This window comes from Ursus arctos, unplaced genomic scaffold (assembly GCF_023065955.2).
Source record: "Ursus arctos isolate Adak ecotype North America unplaced genomic scaffold, UrsArc2.0 scaffold_30, whole genome shotgun sequence".
Lineage (NCBI taxonomy): Eukaryota > Metazoa > Chordata > Mammalia > Carnivora > Ursidae > Ursus > Ursus arctos.
The window spans coordinates 25,049,962-25,069,871 of NW_026622986.1; the positions used below are offsets into that span (position 1 = coordinate 25,049,962).

Genomic DNA, 19,910 nt, shown 5'->3' on the forward strand with positions numbered 1-19,910 from the left:
AACGGCAGGCCAACCATTTGGTTTCTGCCGTCTTTGTCTTCCTACTAAAGGGATTTCGGGGGATAATTTTACAAGAAATCTCAAGTGGTTTCCACCAAAAACTAGTTTTGATTCTTCATCTCTTCTCTTGCAGCTATTTTGAGTTTTGTTCTCCTTGGTTTGCAGAGGCTTATAAAAATGCATTCATTTCCAGCTTCACAGGTGATGGCAGAGGTTCCCAAAGAGCAAAGTGGGTTCTGGCTGAGGCTGAGTCAGTGATCAGCTTGGCTGGCCTTCGGCTCTGTCCACCTTGCTTGCTCTGGTGCACGGCGTGAATGGAGACGCAGAAATGCTTCGTGGTTCCTGTATTCCAAGAAGAAAGGTGGTCTGCAGGGTCATTCTACAACCTCCTTTTGCACAGGTACTGACTGATTTGTTTGAATTTTGAGCTCTAGTCAAGAACAGAGAGTCTAATTGGATCTCCACGCTAACCAAATTGTTCAGGGCTTGTGTACAGAATACTAATTTCTGACTTGTAGTCTTGTAGTCTTTCTGGTGATCTAAGGGAAAGGGTGGCAGGGGCTTAGTTTTGTTTATCTTCCATGGTGATGTCTTACAAGGGTCAGATGCCCAAGATGTCCCAAACCAGAAGCCAGGTCAGGTGACCTGGCCCTCATTCTTGGGCTGCTCTCTCCAGCTCTGACACATGAACTTGGTTTACTCATAATTATCATTCTTATATAGCCGACGCTTCATGTTTTGCAATGAAAAGATGGAAAATTCAAATTTGATAGTTAAAACCCACGTGGCTGTGGATGTAATGAAAAACAGTCATATACGGAGACGCAATGTCTCTCTCACACACACACACATCCCACTCATATATGTTTGGGTTTTTACTTTGCATCTAATTATAATCCTCTTTTGGCTTGTTCCATACTCCCAAGGACCAGGGGACACAGAAGGACAGCTGGGAAAGCACCAAGCTGATCATCCACGTGTGGCTCTTTAGGGAGCACTTTCAACGTCATGGCCCCAGTGGCTGCTAGCCAAAGTCAACAGCACAGAAACCTTCCTGTTATATCAGGGCCTCTATCTAAAACTAGGCGTACCTGGGTGGCTCAGTCGGTTAAGCATACGACTCGATTTCAGCTGGGGTCATGATCTCGGGGTCCCGCGATTGAGCCCCACATCAGGCTCTGTGCTCAGCGGGGAGTCTGCTTGAGGATTCTCTCTCTCCCTCTCCCCACCCCCACCTGGGATTAACCTCTCTCTAAAATAAATAAATCTTTAAAAAATTAAAAAGATAAAAATGGATGAACTCAATAAAAAAGCTACAGCAGAAGGTAATATTTCCTTCCTAGGCACAGGGGTCCGTGGAACAGGGCAGTCTGAGGTCTCGGTCTCTCTGGAGTGTTCTAGCGAGACCTGTAGTTGTCCTGGATAGTCAGGCCACGTAGGAAGGACACAAGAGAGTCAGCTTGGAGTTGTCAGGACCAGAGCAGACGACTAAGGTGCCTTTATATATAACTAGGTATTCTTTGGGGGAGAAAATGGGACTGGATCAAGTTTGTTTGGGAAATTCTACGTTAAATAAAGTGAAACAAGTTTCTTCAGCCTTTACTATTCGGATTTCATTGTGAATCTCTTAAGAGGGGGAAATAATAGGAAGCTTTCCCCCAAACTCTTTGGACCTGGGAATTCCTATTCCCTGAGAATCTCTAACATCCCAAAGGGCACTGAAATTCCCCAAAATCCAGTTTGGAGAATGCCATTTGGAGAAGTCAGGGAAGCCATAGCTGCCCAGGGTTATCAGCTCCACTGACACTCAGGTCCTAGCCCAGCGGGCTTCTCATTTGGGTACCTGCATTGTGGGGGCACACAAAGGCTTGCTAAGAGTACATAAATATACACGGATAAAAAAAAATTCTAGGTCCACCACTTCCATGGGCACACTTTCCTCCACCTGCTCTGCAGAGAGCTGAATGGCCGTGAGCCATGCCTACAGGGTGCAGCGCCCCCTTTCTGTTCTTCTTACACACTGGCTGCCCTTCTTGTGATGCTGCATAGCCCCAGGGTAAGCAGATCCCTGGGGTGTTTGACAAATGCTGTTTTTTTGAGAAAGTGAATATGTCTGTTGACTGAGTCATCTTTTTGCAACTCAGATGATTTCTAATTCTTTGCTTTCATGCAAATCGAGGGAAGGCCTAATTGAGTTGTCCGAGAATTAGATCATTAATAATAATTTTGATGATAGATCACCATATCAAAAGGGGCTCAATAATTGACATAGCCATGATAAAACCCTTCCATTCTAATCTTATTTTTATGAAAATGGTTTCATAGTGCTTACAATAACTGTGATTGCAAGATGGGAATAATGTTAATAAGAAATTTCATCTATTTTACTAAGAAGTCTGATGAAGAGTAGTTTTTCAATAAAATTCTACATCTTATGTTGAATATTGATAAAAATTGTATTTCTGTTATTTTCATAAATTGTGCATTAATAATACCTATAATGACAATTCAGTCCAGAAATATTTCTTCCATAACTAGAGCTATATAGTCACAGGAAATTTTAAACATTAATTTCAAATTAGTTAAACTATGCAAGATTAATTTCAAATTATGTGTTTTGCTGCAGATAATTATGGGTGATCAATAAAAGGGTTTCAGGCAGGAAATAGCACATCATACATTTATGTGGGGAAAATGGAATGCAAATATAACTTTAGGAGTAAATGAAATATTTTTTGCTTATTGGCATATATTTAAAATGAATTATGGTGGGTATCAAATTGCTATGGTATTAGATTGCACTGGAAACATTTTTGGAAGGTCATAGGAGTTTTTTTTTTAGTGTCCAGTGTATCCATTCACCAGCAGTTATATCCTTTGTAGCTATTTAAACCGATAAAGATATATTTTAGATGTTAACCTCAAAGGGTGTGAGAAGATGTGTTGTTTTTAAAAATTATTTTCAGAGGTAACTAAGCAGGAAGTTGAAGTCTCTGTGTCCAATAGCACATAAGGAGAAGGCAAACGGATGGGTTCAGAGATGGCAATGCTCGGCCTGGCTCAGCTTCGGGTTGTCCCTCCTGCCCCGTGCCCACCACTTCACACTTCCTCCCTCTGCGGAGCCCTCACTCTGGTCTGGAGCCCACATCCATCCACCCAGCCCTATGTCCTTCACCTCCCAACCTAATATCCCACCTTACCCGTAACCTCCTCCTCTTCCTCCTCTTCCTCCTCTTCCTCCTCATCCTCCTCCTGGACCCGGCACTCTTTCCCTTTAGACTTGATAACTAGCCATGTGAACTTGGTCTCCAGACACCTCCTGGTCCACTGGCTCACACTCCCTACCTCATTCTTGCCCCAATTCCAGAAACCCTCAGGCGGTAGGAAACCCACAGCTGGTCCTGGCCCCGGAGCCCCAGTCCACCCATCACCATCTCAACAATTAGCCTTAATGTGTGGATTCGCAGTCTTCAAAGTGCTTCCCCGTTTATAGTCTCTCCTTTACTCTCTACCACAACCTGCTGCATCAGATGAAGAAGTTGGGGCTCAGAGGATTGAAGTGATTTGCAAGAAATGGTGGCGTTAACATTCAGATCTGGGTCATCTGTCCTCGAAATCTATGCTTTATCCTCAATGTCTCAGCCACGGGGGAGTCTCCTTAAGTCCAAGGTCAAAGCAAAGCAATTGGGATCTCCCTGGTCTGGAGTGGCCCACCCGCTGGAGAAGGTGGTGGGTGTTAGCTCAGTGCCCTTCTCTGCCGGCCCCTCCATGGGGTCTCCATCGAGATTCTTTGCCAGAAACTTGGAATAGTCTTGCAGACAGCGAGAGGGAAATCAACACATATGCATAGTTGGTGTGGAACAAGATACGATGGTGCAGAGCCAAGACGAGATGAGTGTAAACAAACATTCACATAAAAATGCACAAGATTTGCCACGAGTGGTGTTTTAGTCTGTACAGTTGTACCAGAAATAACACTTGGTTGGATGTCAAAATACCAATCATCTCGCTTCAGTTTTTATTTTTAATTGAAGACAAAGACTTTTAGAAACCAAGAGAAGTGCTAAATCTGTTTCAACTTACCTCAGAAAGCCCAAGTGAATAGGTATTTCTGGCTGAATAAGTTGACTTTCTCTATGCTTTATGTGTTATTTTGCAAACTTTTGAGGAGAACTTTTTTTTTTAAAGATTTTATTTATTTATTTGACAGAGAGAGAGGCAGCGAGAGAGGGAACACAAGCAGGGGGAGTGGGAGAGGAAGAAGCAGGCTTCCCGCTGAGCAGGGAGCCCGATGCGGGGCTTGATCCCAGAACCCTGAGATCATGACCTGAGCCGAAGGCAGACGCTTAAAGACTGAGCCACCCAGGCGCCCCAGAACTTTTTTTTTTAAAGTACATTCAGGGGCGCCTGGGTGGCACAGCGGTTAAAGCGTCTGCCTTCGGCTCAGGGCGTGATCCCGGCGTGATGGGATCGAGCCCCACATCAGGCTCCTCCGCTATGAGCCTGCTTCTTCCTCTCCCACTGCCCCTGCTTGTGTTCTCTCTCTCGCTGGCTGTCTCTATCTCTGTCGAATAAATAAATAAAAATCTTTAAAAAAAAATAAAAGTACATTCAGACTGCTAGACATCTATATTCAAAAAATAATTACTCCATTTTTTAGGCCTTGATTTTCTATTCCTCAGTGTGAGGTGTTTCTTGAAGCTGACCCTTCAAGAACATGATAATTGGGGTTTCTGAAAGTGATGGATTCTCCAGGTCGTAAAGGAATAAATGTGTAGTCAAGATATATGGTAAATAATTAATTGCCTCTTAGCACACACAGACATAATTTACTAACGAAAGGACTACAGCATTGTAAACAGTTGGGGATCAGCCTCAAAGACCACCTGGAAGTTCAAGTGTGCAGATGACTAGGAGGTGAGCCACCTGGAACTTATTAAACCCGTCCCCATTGGTTGGCTCCAGCTGTTTACTTTGGAGTACAGTGTAACTTCATGGTTTACTCTCCACTGAGAGCTGGGACCTGCTTGCTTTCGTGAGAGTTGCTCTAGGGCTGGTGAATGTGTTAACACGCGTTGACGGGGTTACAAATATTAAATTCTTACATGGAACTTAAAAGCAAATCTGGGTGAAACAGTGGGTGGAGCCTTTCCCGAAGCAAAATCTGGGTGACCTGAATAACTCGCAGATGGTAGTCACCTTGCTGCTTCTCTGCTCACCTCTGGTTCTGATTGGCCCTCGGAAATGTCACTGAGCGTGGGACAGACTACTTGAACGTAGAACTGAATCCCTTTGTGGCCGAGCTTTCAGGGACAGATGTACATAATCTGTCACATTGGGAAGGAGGTTAGAGGTCATTTACCTGGGTGTAAATGACCACCGAGGAACATTTGGGGCTGTTGGCATTTGGGGCAGGAAATTTTTTTTTCTGCAAAAAAAGAAGAAACGGCACCCTGCCTTGGTCCCTAAGTATCAATAATGCATCTGCCACAGTTACTGTGACATTTCCAAATACTGGGGGAGAGGACGAGAGGGTCACAGGACTTTCAGGTGACCATGCTGGGTACAGGGAGGACACCAGGGTTCAGGGAGGAGAAGTGGCTTGCCTGAGGTCATGATGCAAATTAGCAGTGGAGACAGATTTTTACTCTGATATCTGTTGACTTTAATCACCCTACTGCTACCTATCCATCTGTAAACAAGGAGGTAACATACTAGTTAATTTACTATTTATGGGCAGTGTTTGTGAAATGCTTTAAAGTCCTAGGCAAAAGATACTAAATAACTATCCCAAATTATTTTTTATCTATTTATAGCACAAGGCACTATGAATGGGAGTATACATGACAGAATAAAAATTTACATTGTAATCCGGTACGGAAGTACTTTTTAGAAACAGATCAGGGATGGGCAGAAGAGCACAGTTGTGCCCAGAGTGACAGCTGCCAGAGGACAGGTCTCGAATATGCTCTTTACACCCCAGGGCTAAGCGCCAAGCCTGGCATGAAGCTGCCAGTGGCCAATGTTTGTTCCTTGGATCTGAGGCAAAGATGTTTGCATTTGAGTTGTTCTTCCAGTTTATCAAAAGGTATCTCTTTGGAGTTTCATTTCTAATTACTCCAGGGGCTCTGGTTCGGGCTTGCTTGCATTGTGGTAAGGAAACAGGACTCTGAAAAGAAGTCCAGACTGAACGGGAACTAAGGGAGTCACCTCAAAAGCAAGTGTGCAGGAGGTGGCCAAAACAAGCCATTGGGGCTGCTGGGCGGTGTACAGACCAGGCCTCCTCGCCAGCCCATAAATCCCTCCCACCTGGGAGTTCTTGCATCTTGAGTAAGATGCTGCCGGCCAACTGCTCCGAACTGCCTGGAACAGGTGCTGTACAGACATCATCCTGATTGTTTCTAATCTGCAGATCCTGGGCTGTGTGTCTGCAAACACAAAGAAAGGAACGGGGGCTGGGTAGACAGAAACTTGTGTCTGAGCACCCCAAGCTGCTTCTTGCTATGTGCCTTTCCAACAAGAGACGTTAAGCCCCTACTTCTAAGCCTTAGCAAGTCCCATGTATTTGTCTGTGATATGAGCTTTCTCTTTTGGAAAAAAATACTGTTTTTTTTTTTTTCCTTTCAACAATCAACTTTTGTTTTTTCCCAGCAAAGCTCCTACACAGCCCTAGGCTGCTTTTTCTTATAACTGAATTATGGGGTCACTACTCTGGTCCTCCAACTCTCCTGTATAATCTATTAGAGACCTCTCTGGAAAAGCTGTGTCTTAGGGTTCTAAGTGATCAGTTTCATCCTTCCACCTGGATCTAGACGAGCAGGGTCATGTGAACACTCAGGTTATACACCTGCTAGTTTCACTAAACAAGGCAACACAGAGTGCCCACAAGACCAAAGTCTGTTCCTCTGGGAAATCTCGGCTGACCAGAGTGTTTAAAGCTTGAGAAATGGCTTTGCAACCAAATTCAGAGCGTGGCAATTTCTTCAAGACTACGGATCCAGTTTCTTCAACTACCCAATGGCATGGGGGGAAAAAAAGGAAGAGGGAGGGCAATGTTCTAGTGTGAAAGAAATATAAAAGAGACTTAAGATGCATAATACCTTATACAGTGTTTCAACTGAGTTTATGGTTAAAAAAAAAAAGATTCCTTTAGACATTTGAGGAACTTTTATGAAATTGGGTATCAGATGATTAATTTGCCAGGTGTGCTAATGGCATATGGTTACATGCCAGAATATTTTCTTTTTACATGCCTCTTGAAGCAAAATGACTTGAAAACTTGGTCTTGCTTTAATCCATTCTAGCTTTAAAAAAAGTTATTATTGATAAAAAAGTATGGCAAAATGTTGATGATTATTGAAGATGGATAACTGGTAGCTGGGGTTTGTTATACTCCATTTGGGGTACATTGGAAATTTTTATCAAAATAATTTAACACAGAAAACATTAAATATCTTATAAAAAATAGGGACATCAGGTGTGTGATAAAGGTACTCAACATATGTAAAGTCTATACTTTCTGTTTAGCTTAGAGAGAGCATAATTTTTTAGAAATTGTTCCACATAAGCCCTTTGGGAAAGAGGTTTCTGTTTGCAAGGTTTTTTTTGTTTTTGTTTTTGTTTTCTTTTGAATAAATGTTCGGGTTTTTCCTTTTTTTAAATAATTTTTATTTTGTTATATTAGTCACCATAAAGTACATCCCCAGTTTTTGAAGGTTTTGTACAGTTTACCTGAAATTTAAAATCTATATATTTTGTGGATTTTTTTTAATGTTTTGGAAATACCGCTAAATTCATGGATGTCCACGGTTCCAAAGAGATAAAGTAGGATTCACGGTAACACCTCCATTCCCTAAAGCAATCTGTTTCCCACGTTCTCCTTATTACTTCACACTGGCGGACAGGACTTCCTGGTAGGATCAGACGCTTCAGCTCCTTTTTGCTTTTCTCCCTCAGGGAAAAGGTTTTGTTTGTCCAGACATTTCCATTCCAGTCCATTTTGAAATGTCTTCCCAAAGGGTTCCAACTCCAGGGCGCCTGAAGTCAAGGAACCATGACTTGTATGGGAGTGGTGACCATAACGCCTTGCTGTTCTTTCCTTTGAGACATAAGTGGCCCGTAACATTGCGTTCATTTTGGCTGTGCCACGTCGTGACCTGACCGTATGTACTGCCTAGTGATCACCGCAGGAAGCTGAGTTAACATCCATCACCATATGTAGTTCTTTTTTTTTTTATTCCTACGGATTTATTTTACTCTTTTTAAAATAAAAATTGCATATATTAAAAAGCATACAAGAGGATTTGATATACATGTACATGGGGAAATGATTTCTTTTTTTTAACATAATAATATTTTTTTATTATATTATGTTAGTCACCATACAGTACATCCCTGGTTTCTGATGTAAAGTTCCACGATTCATTAGTTGCGTATAACACCCAGTGCACCATGCAATACGTGCCCTCCTTACTACCCATCACCGGCCTATCCCTTATGTAGCTCTAAATGTGTTTTTCTTGTGATGAGAATTCTTAAGGTCTACACTCTCAGCAACTTTTGAAGAGATGACACAATATCGCAAACTGGAGTCACTATGTTCTATTACATCCGCAGGACTTACTTATCTTATAACTGGCAGTTTGTACTTCTTGACAACCTTCACCCATTTCACCCACCCCTTCACCCCCTGCCATTGGGGAACTGCGATCGGTTCTCTGTGTCTATGAGTTTGGTTTTGTTTTTTGATTCTGTATATAAGTAAGATCATAACAATATTATTTTTCTCTGTCTGACTTATTTCACTTAGCATAATGTCCTTGAGGTCCATGCATGTTGTTCCAAATGGCAATATTTCCTTCTTTTTTTATGGCTTAATAATATTCCATGTATTATATATGAATAATATATGGAATATTCCATATATTATATATATCCATATATATATCTAAAGTATTTTAGATATATATGTATCACATTGTCTATCTATCCATCCCTCATATATATCATATTGTCTATCTATATATGGAGACACACACATATATATATATCACATTGTCTATCTATATCAGTATTTATTATCACATTGCCTTTGTCTATTCATCCATCAGTGGACCCTCAGGTGATTTCCATGTTTTGGCTATTGTAAATAATGTTATAATGAACATGGGGGTGCATATGTGTTTTTGAGATAGTAATTTAATTTCCTTTGGATAGATATCTAGAAATGGATATTTTGAAATTGCTGGATCACATGGTAGTACTGTTTTTAATTTTTTAAGAAACCTCCATATTATGTTCCACAGTGGTTGCCCCAATTTATATTCCCACCAGCAGTACATACAGGTTTCATTTTCTCTATGTCTTCAGTAATACTTATTTCTTATCTTTTTGATAATAGCCATTCTACAGGTGTGAGGTGATATTACATTGTGGTTTTGATTTGCATTTCCCTGATGATTAGTGATGCTGAGCACCTTTTCATAAATCTATTGGCCATTTTTATGTCTTTGGAAAAATGTCTTTTCATATTCTCTGCCCACTTTTTAATTAGATTGTTTTTTTTTTTCTATTGAATTGTATGACTTCTTTGTTTTGGATAGTAACCTCTTAATCATTTATATGTTTGTAAATATTTTCTACCACTTGGCAGGTTGCCTTTTCATTTTGTTGATGGCTTCCTTTGCTGTATAGAAGCTTTTTACTTTGATGTAGTCCCACTTGTTTATTTTTGCTTTTGTTGCTTTTGCTTTTGGTGTGAAATATCATTGCTAAGCCTGATGTCAAGGAGCTTACCCCCTATGTTTTCTTTTAGGAGTTTTATGGTTTCAGGTCTTACATACAAATATTTAGTCTATTTTGAGTTTATTTTGGTGCATGGTATAAGAAAGTGGTCCAATTTCATTCTTTTGCATGTGGCTGTCCAGTTTTCCTGACACCATTTATTGAAGAAATGGTCCTTTCCCTGTTGCATATTCTTAGCTCTTTTGTCATAAATTAATTGACCACATATGGGTGGGTTTTTTTGGGGGGGGGCTCTCAGTTTTGTTCCATTCATTTATATGCCTGTTTTTATGCCAGTACCATACTGTTTTGATTATTATAGTTTTGTAATATAGTTTGAAATGAGGACCTGTAATACCTCCAGCTTCATTCTTCTTGCTCAAGATTGCTTTGGCTCCTGTATTCCATACAATTCTCTTCCATACAGATGTTAGGATTGTTTCCTCTATTTCTATGAAAAATGCCATTGTAGGGATGGCACCAGATCTGTAGATTGCTTTGAGTAGTTGGACATTTTAACAATACTAATTTTTCCAATCCATGAATGCTAAATATCTTTCCGTTTATTTGTATTTTCTTTAATAGAGATAGTTTTACTTCTTCCTTTCTAGTTTGGATACCTTTCATTTCTTTCTCTTGTCTGATTGCTATGGCCAGGAGTTATAGTAGTATGTTGAATAAAAATGGTCAGAGTGAACATCCTTGTCTTATTCCTGATCTTAGAAAAAAAAGCTTTCCATTTTCTTTTTTTTAATTTATTTTTTTTATTATATCATGTTAGTCACCATACAGTACATTCCTAGTTTTCAACGTAAAGTTCGATGATTCATTAGCTGCGTATAACACTCAGTGCACCATGCAATACGTGCCCTCCTTACTACCCATCACCGGTCTATCCCATTCCCCCACCCCCCTCCCCTCTGAGTCCCTCAGTTTGTTTCCCAGAGTCCATAGTCTCTCATGGTTCATTCCCCCTTCTGTTTACTCCCCCTTTCTTCTTCCCCTTCTTCTACCGATCTTCCTACTTCTTATGTTCCATAAATGAGTGAAACCATATGACAATTGTCTTTCTCTGCCTTACTTATTTTGCTTAGCATTATCTCCTCCAGTCCCGTCCATGTTGCAGTCCATTTTCACCATTGAATATGACACTGAGTATGAGTACAAGCTGTGGGTTTGTCATATACGACCTATATTATGTTGAGGTACATTCCTTCTATACTCACTTCATTGAGGGTTTTTATCATGAATTGATGTTGAATTTTATCAAATGCATTTTCTACGTCTAATGAGATGATCATAAAATTTTTAACCTTCATTTTGTTAGAGGTGTATCATATTGATTAATCTGTGGATGTCAAACCATCCTTACATCCCTGAAATAAATACTTGATTGTGGTGTATAATCCTGTTAATGTATTGCTGAATTTGGTTTGCTAGTATTTTTTGCATCTGTGATCATCAGGGATATTGGCCTATAATTTTCTTGAAGTGTCCTTGTCTGCTTTTGAGATCAAGGTAATGCTGGCCTCATAAAATGAGTTTGGAAGTATTCCCTTCTATTTTTTAGAAGAATTTGAGAAGGATTGATACTGATTTTTATTTAAATGTTTGGTAGAATTCACCCATAAAGGCATATGATTCTAGACCTTTTTTCCTTGGAGATTTTTGATTGCTGATTCAGTCTTTTTACTGGGAATTTGTCTATTTAGATTTTCTATTTCTTCATGATTCATTCTTGGTTGATTGTATATGTACAGGAATTTATTAATTTCTTCTAGGTTGTCAAATTCATTGGCATATAGTTGTTTATAGTAGTTTCATACAATCCTTTGTTTTTGTATGGTATTACTTAAAATGTCCCCCCCTTCATTTATAATTTTATTTACTTGAATCCTCTTTCTCTTGGTTAGCTAGCTAGACTTCTCTATTTTGTTTATACTTTCAAAAAACCCGCTTTTAATTTCATTTTTTCTACTGTCTTTTTCATTTCTATTTCATTTATTTCCACTGTGGTCTTTATTTCTTTTCTTGTACTAACTTTAAGCTTGGTTTCTTCTAATTTATTCTAGTTCCATGTTTGGTTATTTATTTGAGAGCTTTCTTTTTTCTTGATGTAGGTGTTTATTGCTATAAAATTCTCTCTTAGAAATGCTTTTGTTGCACCCCATAACTTTTGGTGTGTTGAGTTTCTGTTTTCATTTGTCTTAAGGTATTTTTAAATTTCTCTTTTGATTTCTTATTTGACCCATTGGTTTCTCAATAGCATGTTGTTTAATCTCCATATATTTGTGACTTTTCTAGTTTTCTTCTTTTAATTGATTTGTAGTTTCATATCATTGTGGTTGGAAAAGATGTTTGACATAATTTCCATCTCAACTTTATTAAGACTTTTTTGTGGCTTCACATTGATCCTGGAGAATGTTTCATGTGTGCTTGAGAAGAATATGTATTTTGCTACTGTTGGATGAAAGGTTCTGTAAATGTCTATTGAGTCCATCTGGTTCAATGTGTCATTGAAGTCTAACGTTTCCTATTGATCTTATCTGGATGATCTATCTATTGATGGAAGTGGGGTACTGAAGTCCTCTACTATTATATTTCTGTCTACTTCTCCCTTTAGGTCTGTTAATATTTGCTTTATATGTTTAGGAGCTCCTTGGTATTCTTGATATTTTAACAAATAACTTTGGATAATATGGCCTTTTCTTAGTATGAATCAAACAAGCAGAATAATCTTGGTTCAGTGGAACATATATAAACCCTATATGTTTCTTGTCCTTGAGAAGCTCACAGGTTTAGCCAAAATGACAAATGTGGAACCACAGGAAAATTTTTTGCTAAACTTTTTGAAAGGATCCCATAGGGTAGGAGGCCTGTCCTGGCAAAGTGTTTTTGAAGGATATGGTCATTCATTCCAGAACCAAGTTACCAGACCATGATAGCAGTCATACCAAAAAGTGTTTCTTTTGTCTAGCTTTCAGGAAGTTAGCAGAAAAAATAATGTAAGAAATGCTAGAGCAGAAACAGGACCAAATTGCACTGAAGCCATGCAGAGGCCACTTCCACGTAGCCAAGGCTCCATCTGTAAGATTGTCACCTGGAAAAGGAGAGAGCAATGGTGCTCTCTATTTGGGCATCCTGAAATGATGCTAGGACTGGGTTTTGTAGTATTTCCTTTACTCATTCATGTTTTGAATTCAAATGAACAAAGGAAACTGATTTTTGAGGTGATATCAAAACAACTTTTCTTATGCCGTGAGAATTTCCAGAAGTTTGAGAGTTGGAGGTGGAGTCTGTGGTAAAGGCAGGGGTATCAGAGTATGCCACAGCAGTACCGGGAGAGATGCTGGTAACTCATCTGAGTCCACTTTCATCCTTGATCACATACCCACAAACTTGGTTTAGTTGTAGAACAAGTTACTCTAAATCAGAGGGAAATTCCAATCAATATCTGTTGCGTGTTGAAAAATATAGCTGTCGTTTTTTAGGGTGCTATGGTGTGGTAGGGACTGAGACACTGTTCTTCCTGTCCTTAGGTCACTTATAGTCCTTGTCTGGATGGGAAAATACCTTTTTTTTAAAGGGATAGAACTTGGTTTTGGTAGATTTAACTATTAGAGAGACAGTGCCCTTTAGATTTTACTGTCCTATTGCCTATTTGTGTGTATTTGTACACCATCAATTCATCTTCCTAGGACTTCCACCCAAACCAGTTATTGAGCGGATGAGGCCTAGGGACTAGTAGTAGTCTATAAATTCACTCTACTTCCGTGTGTGTGTGTGTGTGTGTGTGTGTGTTTGTGTGTGTGTGTGAGAGAGAGAGAGAGAGAGAGAAATAGGACAACCCACTGAAATTCCTAGAGGTTTGGTTCTTCTCTGTCATCTGTGGGTGCTCTATGAACTGAGAATTGAGTATTCACATTAGAAAAAAATAAACTTGAAATCCCAGTAAGGGATTCAAGTGTCTGGGTGGTCTGGGTCACATGTGTTCTAAATTCTGTTCTGAGCTATTCCCCTGACTTATTGGAATTGTGATGCTCCCTATTGCCTCAACCTGGCCATGTAAGCCAAGGGGTCCTAGTCAAACATGTGGTAAACATTCTACTGCAGAATAATGATATCTCCCTACGAGGACTGTTGACCTTGGCTTCCATGACTAATTGAGAAGATAGAATATGAGGTTTAAATTCTGGCTTCAACATTTATTCACTGTGTGACCATGAGAACTCGGGCAAGTTAATATAACCTTTCTGAGCTATTGCTTTAATTCATTATTAATGAAATGGGGCTAATAATATTTACCTTGTAAGGTCATGGTGATGAAATGATAAAGGACCCAATAGAGTGTTGATGTATCATATGGGCACCTGGTGGCTGCTTGATGAATGGTGTCTGTGAATGAATGAATGATTAGTGTTTTAGTGGAGTGAGAATTCAGGGAGAAAGGAGGCAAAGAGGAAGACTTCATAATATTAAGTGATGTGAAGAAATTCCTGATAAATCATGACTAATGGAAACTATTACTGAAGGAAGCTACTGAATCTCTTTCTAATTAGATTCTTTAATATAAGACAGTATTCATTTGTTGGAAGAGTTTGCTGTAGAGTGGACTACCTCCTGAGGTGCACTTTGGCTTCTGGGACATGCTGTTAGTAGACGAATTGCTGTTGAGATTCACCTATGATCCCAGACACTGGTGCTTCTCATAAACTCATCCCTAATAAAGGTCCTACCTTCTTGCTTGGTGACAGACTAGCTGGTTTGCCTTTTGGTAGTTTTGTTTTCAAGTGTGACAGAAACAGAGCTCATATTGAAGCAGCTTTTATAGGTCCTTTAAAAATGATTGAAATTACCAGGGAAACTGACAAAATGACAAAACACCAAGGGGGGGACATCCTTTGTTAATTGCTTATGAAGATATGTGAAAGGATTGGAAAGTTTGGGCCTGGTAAAACGATAGATCTGTTCAAGAAAAGGAAATGAAAAAATAGGTAACAACACCCTGGGGCAGGCCCAGGACCGCACTGGTGAAATCACGGGCTCTGTGGGAGCGTTTTGATTAGTTTCAGTTACACTACCTGTCAGATTTATGTTGGGGTAAAAAAAAAAGAGCTTATGTTACATTGACTAGTGTGTGATTAAACTGAGACTCTCAGGGGAGAAAAACAAAATGGTCAACATATATACTTTTTGGTTGGACTTTAAATCCCTTTTTTACAAATTACCTGTAATTTCATCAAGGATTAAATAAGAATGGAGAGTGCTTCCTAAATCTCAGTGAATTCAAACACTTCAGATTTTTTCTATTATGTAAAGAAGACATAGCCCAGCTATCCAGGGCCAAATGTAGACTGCAGAGTCTTATAAAACACAAAGTGTTCTTGCCATTTAAAGTTTCATTTAAAACTAACACATGTAGCAGAGAACAAAATTAAACCTCTATTTAAAAAGTATACCTTTGTTCAAATGTTCTTTATGTAGACTATAGGCCTTTCAGAACAAATTTATGTAGAACTCTCATACAGAAACAGTTTGTAAAAGCTATGGGTTATTGAGGTTTGACGAGGAAGGTACTATTGTATATAACTTCAAGCCACATCTGGTTATCAGTGCCTGGTTAGCTGGGAGAGTGACCATTTAATTCTTTATGAGTGAAGTTAGGAAACTATGTCAGGATGAGGGCGGATATGTGGGTGCTATAATGATGGTATTATTTCCAAGGACTAGTGATCCCCAAATTCTGTTTTGTGACTCACTCTTTCTCTGCAAAGTGCTCTTGACCTGAGAGTGAAACCAAGGCACAAAAACTAAATGGGAAATAGAATAACCAGAAAAAAGCCACTCCAATGGAATCCACTTAAAGTGGGGACCAAAACGTCATAGTAGACAATGTAAAACAGGTTTTGATAGGTATGATTTTTGAAAAATAAAAATAAAATAAAATGAAAATTTATAAAAACAAGTTTATTTTGTCTTACAATTAACAAAATAATTATGTAATGACAATTATGCACCAATCATTTGCTCAACCAAAAACAAATCAAGTGTTGGTTTGAAGGGTGTGATACACTGTTAACTTTGGTGGCCCTCAATGAACCATGCTTCTTTGTATTTGTACTCTTATGAGTCCTTTTACATATGGATTTTGGACTTGACCATGTTACTGGCTTTGGCCAATGGTACATTAGCAAGAGTGATGCAAGTGAAGGACTGGTGAATCTTTGCACATTGGGCCTTATTGTCTTGGGATGCTTCTAGGAACCCATCTACCATATTATCAGAAAGCATATTATCAGAAAGCATAAGCAACCATATGAAGAAGCCCACATGAAGGAGAATTGAGGCGCTCTAGCCAACTCCAATTCAGTTCCCTGCCAGTAGCCAGTACCAATTTCCAGCCACAAATGTGAGTCCATTTTATATCTTCTAGACATCCTGGCTCCAAGCCAACAACATGTGTACCATAATAACCTCTAGGTCAACCCAGAGAGTTGTAAGAAGTAATAAATTGTGATAAGTGCTTAAATTTGGGGGTGGTTTGTTATACAGCAACAGATAACTAAAACAGAAACTATTACCTGAAAGTGGGGTCTTGCTATAACATGTGGCATTGATTTTGAGTCTGGTAGAAGTAGGGAGAAATTTGGAGGAATTACAAGGAGACTGTTGGGGGGGCTGGAAGTTAATGAGGAAATTCCCATTGGAAGCTGAAGAACAGGGAACCTGAGTTAAGTCTTGGCAGAACAATGATCAAAACTGCTTGTGGTATAATGGGAAATAGAAAGGGTACCTAATGAACTTGTGAACCTGGCTAAGGAGATTTCTGGGAAGGATGTGGAAAGTGCCATCTGGCTTCTTTTAGCTGTCTATGCTAAAGTATTGGAGGAACACACTGAGCCAACAAAGGGACTGCTCAGATTTCAAGTAGAATTTGAGCTAAAGAAGAACTAGAATGTATGGGTCTGATAATGAAATTGTTTTTCATCCCCAGTCTCTATGAGAACAATTTTCTCAAAGTAAGTGATAGCCTTGGTTTGAAGATGAAATCCAGGGTACTCTTAGTGAAGTATGCACTGAGAGTCAAGGTCTGTGTTAAGGCATCTGAAAGATGTGAGGAGTATCTCAAAGATCCTCTCAACTAGACAAGAAAACGTCAAAGAATCTAAGGGTATTTTCCCATAAGATTCTGATTTCCAGCCCCAAACAGAGAGAGGATTGTCTTAAAGAGATTCGTGAGTGTGATTTTGTTTAATAAGGTGAATATAATTTGATACATAAAATATACAATGTATGTAATGAAATTATACAAGCCTACATTAAAAGGACAGAGACAATTCAAAATGAGAAGATGCCTCAAGATCCTCAAAATCCTATGGGGAGGAGGAAACAAGGTGAGGAGAAAACTCAGCTGTGCACTCTTGGAAAAATGATGGCTCAGAACAGAGTCTAAGAACACAGAGGGTGGAGGTAAGAGCCACAGAATATCACTCTCAGGGAATAGAACTGGGTCATCATCAGGAAACTGGCTACAAGTGCCTGGCTGGATTTCAAAATTGCTATGGACCAGTAACTACTGTGTGCCTTCCATTTTCAACCTTTTTTGGGTAGAAGTACCCATTGCAATTTTCTTTGCCTTGACTCTTCATTGCACGTTGACTGTGTGAGGGCCAGAAATACTTGTCTTTTTAGTTCACACTTCTTCAGATCCAAAAGAGCTCCACTCAAGAGAATTTGGTTGCTTTTAGATCTGACTTGGGTGATGAGAATCTGTACTTGATGCTGTAATGGGATGAGGCCTTGCGAGCTTTGGAGAGGTTAAGTGTACTTTGAGCGTGGAATGAATATGACCCATTAAAGGCCAGGGGGTCCTTTGTGGTAGACTGTACGTTAGTGACCCTCAGTGAAATTTTATCTTCTGGTATTCCCTTCCTCATTGATTCTGGGCTTGGCTATGTGACTAGCTTTGGAAAATGGGAATTTGGCAACTTTGATGCAATAGGAGACTTGATAAGCACTTGTACATTGGGTGTTGCTCTCTTGGGATAGTACTTCTTGAAACCTAGACACTAAGCTATGAAAAAGCCCAAGCAACCATGTGGAGAACTGAGACCTCAGAAAACACTTGAAGCTAAACTCCCAGCCAATGGCTGGGCCCAACTTGCAGCCATGTGAATGACATCATGTTGGATTTTCTTGTCAATCCAGTCAATAACATGTGAAGTGGAAGAACTACCAGATTAACTAATAGAACTGTGAGAAATGTTACACTGTCATTTTTTAATTTCATTTTATTTCTATTTTTTAGAAGAACTTTGAAACCACATCAAAAATTAATTTATTCAGATTTTGAAAAATGTTAAGAACTTTTCTTTAGCTTTAGGTGAGTGTTGCCATGTAAGAAATGTTATAAAATTATAATCAGTATGTTTTGTTTCAAGGAGCTTTCAAATTTGCTAATAAGCATTTTATTAAATTCATTAACATTATTGAACTCTTGCACAGACTTATTTATCTATTTACATTTATCACAGAATATCAGCTAGTTGTGGAAAAAAAACTTAGTTGCTATATCAATGGTCTATACTCCCAACTTTGTTAACTAATAATCTGGATTAATTGGAATTTTACAACAAAAGACTGATTTTTCACTTCTTGATTTTCTCCACTCTGCTAAATATTGAACGTAGTTGTGCTCATGGGTACAGTTGTTAAGACCATTCAGTATTGCACAGTTTATGTGATTGATGAAAGAAGAAGGCAGTGAATTTAATGACAGGTCTTTACCAGTGCTTATTGGTTGTATACTGGAAGGGTTTTACATAGATTTACTCTACTATTAACTCAAATTCAAAATTATCTTAAAAGACTGCTTGATTAAAAAAATTATTTAATCAAAGACAAAATATGGTCTTGTGGTTTATATTCTCTCACAGATAATGCACTACAAATGAAGAAGTTCATCTTAGAGCTACAGTGGGAAAGAAAAAGCTTGTGACCTAGGTAGAAAGGTACGAGGATTTGTATTGAAAATGAATTTTAGAGGGGAGAAAAAAAGATGGTGGAGGAGTAGGGGACCTTTTTTCAGCTGGTCCTCTGAATTGAGCTGGTTATCTACCAGATCATCCTGAAACCCATGAAACCAGCCTGAAAATGAATTTTAACAGAATGAAAAAAATAATGATGATTTTCAACATTTTCTTTTTCTTTTTCTTTTTTTTTTAAAGATTTTATTTATTTGACAGAGAGAGAGGCAGTGAGAGAGGGAGAGGAAGAAGCAGGCTCTCAGTGGAGGAGCCTGATGTGGGGCTCGATCCCAGGACTCTGGGATCACTCTCAGAGCTGAAGGCAGACGCTTAATGACTGAGCCACCCAGGCACCCCAGATTTTCAACATTTTCTTACATTGATCAATACAGAGATTTTAATTCTTTTTTTTTTTTTTTAAAGATTTTATTTATTTGACAGAGAGACAGCCAGTGAGAGAGGGAACACAAGCAGGGGGAGTGGGAGAGGAAGAAGCAGGCTCCCAGCGGAGGAGCCTGATGTGGGGCTCGATCCCAGAACGCCGGGATCACGCCCTGAGCTGAAGACAGACGCTTAACGACTGTGCTACCCAGGTGCCCCCAGAGATTTTAATTCTTGACAGTGTAATGTAAATTGCTGTAAAAGCTAAGAAAAATTTTAGAAAACATTTTCATATTGATACATTTGAAGCTGCTTTCCAATTTATGCAATACACTTTTGAAGTTGGCATTAATAGTACTCAGTTTACTTTAGAGCTAGGTAATTTATTTAACTTAGATGTAATTTTGAAATCAATATATTTTTGCTTAAAAATGAAATAAATTATTCTCAGATAGATGAGCTAGTTGTGTCAATGTCGAATACACTGTCATTCTTTTAAATTATTTAATGTATGGTTGGTTTGTTACACAGCAATGGAGAACCCAAATGGGAAGCTAATCATTTTTAGATAAAATTTTTAACAGCAAGATAGAATATCTTTTACTTCACATTTGACTTTTGCCATATAATCACAAAAGGGCTATTTTTGTAAAAACATTAAAAAGTTGTATTTAATTTTTCCCAAGTGCTTTGTTAATCCTTTGATAGTTGAATATTTTT

General features: G+C 38.9%; 1 long non-coding RNA gene across 6 annotated transcripts in view; it reads left to right on the forward strand.

Moving 5' to 3' along the window:
* The window catches only part of LOC113241073 (uncharacterized), a 70,234-nt gene that overhangs the window by 30,134 nt on the left and 20,190 nt on the right, over window positions 1-19,910 (forward strand). For all 6 annotated transcript variants that reach the window (XR_003311418.4, XR_007190102.2, XR_008956537.1 and 3 more), the window contains one exon: window positions 194-400. This is a non-coding gene — a long non-coding RNA (uncharacterized LOC113241073). The remainder of the gene's footprint in view (window positions 1-193; window positions 401-19,910) is intronic.